The following is a 4,312-nucleotide window of genomic DNA, read 5'->3' as shown; positions in this document are numbered from 1 at the left end:
TGGGATCCCTGGAGAGTGTGACGGGCCTGAGCTCACACAGAGGATTAAGGTAATCAAGGGTAGTAATGAGAACAGAGCCCACATTTATGAGGACCCCCCCCCTCCCCCACACACACACACCTGTACCATCTCTTGATAAGCCTCTTTGCCTCTTTTATATTTTTTTTCCACCTCTTTTTTTACCCTTACCTGCGCTCTATGTAAGATCCTTTCTGCAACAGTGTTAGATCTGGTTCTGTCTCTGATGGTATCGTTTGAGTGCCAAATTTTTATTAACAATCGTTTAATTCTTACCCCTCAACACCAGAGTTTTATCTCCAGCATTGATATTCTTTCGATAATTGCAACTCTTGAACCGTTTACACAGTTTAAGTACTCCAATGACTTATAAAAAAACAAAACGTTCTCAGTGGTGTTTTCATTATGATTATGATATTTTCAAGCAAAATTTCACAACCTAAATGTCTTTAAAAAGCCATTTTTCATGTTGATCTGAAGCCTCTGTCTCTAAAATCTCCTCTGAGGGGGCGTGGCTTTTCATCTGAGGTGGACTTTACTGAAATTCTGGCGGATTCTGGCGTGGAGAAGAGTAGCTGCATGCTGATATGCAACACTTGTTATTGCACCATCAATACTAAACAGCTGCTTCTGTCGTGGAGAAAACCAGTTTTGCGCCGAATTGGTGATAAACCAAAATGCAAATATGCTCTCTCCACATCGGAATCAGCTGACTTGATCGCTAATGATCATAGAGTTACAGTAGATCAAAGCGTGTTATTAAGTTGTTGTCTGCAAAATCATGGGTATTAAAGGATTAACCCTTTAATCGTCGCGGGCAAGAGCAAAAATGACCTACTGGAACTTTTGATTATTTACGCCATTAATGTATTTCCAACGGATTCTGTATGGAGTGCAAACCAGTTCTCCAAACAGTTTTGAGATCACAATTTCCTAAATTGGAAACAAAATTTTCAAAAAAAAAAAAAACTTTCAAAGTTGCAAACAAAATACTAAATGTGGCTGGAGAATATTACAAATTCAACTGTGGTTTTGGGTGGGAACGTTGAGGCAGGGCAAGCCAACCCCCACTTCCCCTCCCCGTTGCTGAGAGCTCTCTGTTTACCGTTCTGCTAGCTACAGCCCTCAGACCCTCAAGCTAGGATTAGTGATGAAACAAAAATGGTGAGCAATATTGGAGCCGTCCAGTACGGTTTTGACCCAGATGCCCGCTCAAATCTAGGCCCACCCACCATATGTCCTACAATTTTTTTCTCAACAAAATTTTTTGTCTGCTCCTGACTCACAACAATTTGAACAAAGAAATAATAAGAAATGCAATTTTTTTTATATAATTTGTCCTACTCCATGAGAAAAATGCTGCAATATCATGTTAAAAATGCCCCCAAAAAATCTATTTTTATCGGCCTTTGGCGGACGGGGTGGAGTGGGGGGGCCAACATTGTCTTACAACAGCTGAGTGATGAGGATTGGACTGAGGACCTCTGAAGCGGTGGCCACTTTGTAGCCGTCAATCAAACCTGCCGTCCTGAGAGGAGTCTGGAATAGTAGGTCACCCCCCCTGAAAAAGTTCAACTCTGACTCTACTTCAAACCCCCCCACACACAGACCAAGGAGGGAAAGTCAATCTTTCAAGTTTGAGGAAACGTTTTCAGCTGCTTTGTTGGTAGAAACCTCCATGCTCCACTGAGCCAACACTTTCATCCGTCCACGTCAAAGCCCCTCCACGGTGGACCCCCCCCTCCTGCAGTCCATCACTGCCCGCGCACTTCCTTATCTACTGCCTTCAGCCAACACGCCATTATTCAGGCCGGCTCAGACAGCCAGCCTGAAAGCGGCGAAAACAGATCGATTTGGTGCGGTGGAGTGGTAGAGGTCAAGAGGAGCCCTCACTTGGCTCGCTGTGCTGGACCGAATGACCGGTTCCACCAAACCAAAGGGAGGAATGATGCTCTGCTGAGGTTAACCGACCAATTGGTCCTACAGATGAGTTAAAGTTACAACATCTTCACAAAACAGAAGAACAGAAGTTATCTGATGTGAGCGTAACTGGAGGTAATACACCGCTATCCTCATGTCTGAATGGTTTATTCTAGATCAAGATCAACTTTATTAATCCTTGTAGGGAAATTCAGTTGTAGCAGCAGCAGAATAAAATAAATACAAAATATACAGGTAAGTGAATCTCATATTAATAAGTACATATATAACAGTAGATCAACTAAAATGCCTAGTTAAAGTAACTGAAAGCTTGAAAGAAATGATGCATTAATGTGGTTTTCTTTCACCTGGCAGTTACAGTGGACTTATAGAGTCTGGTGGTCGATGGAATGACTTCCTGTACCTTGTATTTCTTAGAGCAGCACGGCTACAGAAGCTGCTTCTCAGTTTGTCCACAGTTTTACAGAGAGGATTGTCAATGACGGTCAGTTATTAAAAAAGCGTCACTTAGCTAAAGTTTGCTTTGTGGCCACAGTGATCAAATAAAAAGGGCGGAATCACAGTTTCTGTAATTTACAACATTCAGTGAGTTGGGAGGAAGGCGAATGAATTTGACAAAGTTGATGGTCAAAAATGTTTTGATGCAAACACAATTTTCTGGAATCAAACTAATTGAATTACATTTACAATGAATTTACCTTTAAATTAGAAAAAAACAAAACAATTACATGCAGAGTTCCTCAAGGCTCTATTCTGGATCCACTAGATTTTGAACAAGATAATAAAGTACTTTTTTTTAATGGTAAAGATCATAAAAGATCCAATAACATCCGAGCCAGTCAAAGACTGACCAAGGCTTTAGTTGGAAATGTGTTAAGTCCCACTCCGATCATCTTTTGATCTATTCTAAAATGCATTCCTAGTGGTCTTCTAAATAGTAACACAACTGGACACTTGGAGGCTGACTCCACTCTCAGCCCAGATTTGAAAAATGTAAAAAAAGCGGACTGGCTGAGCGGGGGATGTGTAGTTGGATCTGTGATTTACAGTGACAGAGAGATTAGCTAAGGAACCGGAACATTCTTAGTATAGAGAGAGGTACAGAGCAAAGTGATGCCGGTATGTCCACAGAACTTTTTATAAAGGCTGAGGATTTTTTTTCCTCCATCTTCTCCCGATGCAGGCGCTCATGATCCAGACTGAAGACTACAGACTCAATTTTATTTATACAGCCCAATATCACAAAAACAATTGTCTCTTTGGGCTTGAGTTGCGGGTGTGGAGTAAGGCCGCCCCCTTCCCCATTAACTGTTTGTCTATACTTTTTCATTGAACAAAAAGAAAGCATCCCTGTTTGGTTTTAAAAAAAACTGACTCGGAGTGGAAGAAAAAGGAACATTTTCTGTTATATAAAAAACATAAATTATTTATGCTCCTTTTGTCTATTCTCCTCGTTTCAGGGTATTCAGATGTCATTAATCAACCCACCCCAACCCCCGGTGTTAGTCCTGTCACTCACTCTCATCAATGTGCAAAACTACAAAGACAAAATTGAGACCTGAGGCTGTCAAGAAGCAGGACGGTCACCATTAACAAACTGGGAGAGACTCCAGTTGCCAAGGAAACATAACCTGTTTCTCACTGTCACTATGGTTACCTTCATCCCAAAAAAGTTGTGTTGTTTGAGGTTTCTCTTTAGTCCAAATTGTGGACCTTCCAGTATAAATACAGGTGGAAAATGTTTAAACCAACTCCCCATCCAGTGCTAACCAGCCGCTCAACCAGCGACAGAAGTGGACTCTCTGCGCTCCAGCGACCGGCCAACGCAGCTTCCGTTTAGGAGACGCAAACAGAGGTTCATTCATGAAGCAGGTGCACGTTCCCGCGCACACAGCCAGGTCTGGATTAAGCCCCGATCACATCCTAAATCCGCCCCACGCTGCTGAAACGTGCAGGATCACCTGATCTGTGGCGTGCAACACAAATGGGAGAAAAAAAGCAACAAACGGGGAGACAAGTGTTTCTCCTTACGGCGGGACACTAAACGACTCTCTTTCAGGTTTTTTCTCCTTCACAGGGATAAGGATCTTAACCATCCGAGGAGTCATGCTGCCACCTGCTGGTGGGATCCAGAACTCCACAGAGGTTCTCCTTCAGCGCCTGAAAGGTGACTTTCACAGAAGAGGTGGGGCATGAGCGGAACAGAGACACAGACAGGGGGTGGAGGGGGCAAACAGATTTCATGGAAACTCCTCCAACAAGTTGTGTCGCTCTGTACGGGTGGTGGGGGCTGCTCTGGTGTTTACCTGCTACATTCTACAGCAGCTCATCAATCTGACCCCCCCCCCCCCCC

General features: G+C 43.2%; 1 protein-coding gene and 1 long non-coding RNA gene across 6 annotated transcripts in view; one reads left to right on the top strand and one right to left on the bottom strand.

The window, feature by feature from the left end:
* The window catches only part of pdzrn3b (PDZ domain containing RING finger 3b), a 110,318-nt gene that overhangs the window by 28,504 nt on the left and 77,502 nt on the right, over positions 1 to 4,312 (bottom strand). The gene's annotated exons all lie outside the window — the stretch shown is intronic.
* Positions 1,640 to 4,312, top strand: part of LOC112145500 — a 4,989-nt gene continuing 2,316 nt past the window's right edge. For 3 of the 4 annotated variants that reach the window (XR_004947837.1, XR_002919082.2, XR_004947836.1), the window contains exons 1-2: positions 1,640 to 2,073; positions 3,420 to 4,126. This is a non-coding gene — a long non-coding RNA (uncharacterized LOC112145500). Of the gene's footprint in view, positions 2,074 to 2,143; positions 2,194 to 3,419; positions 4,127 to 4,312 lie in introns of all 4 variants that reach the window. The other variant, XR_002919083.2, reaches the window with a different exon arrangement.

The sequence above is a fragment of the Oryzias melastigma genome, linkage group LG5, assembly GCF_002922805.2.
Source record: "Oryzias melastigma strain HK-1 linkage group LG5, ASM292280v2, whole genome shotgun sequence".
NCBI classification, from domain to species: Eukaryota; Metazoa; Chordata; class Actinopteri; order Beloniformes; family Adrianichthyidae; genus Oryzias; species Oryzias melastigma.
Note: the sequence above shows the minus strand (reverse complement) of the source record. Positions and strands in the feature narration are given on the sequence as shown.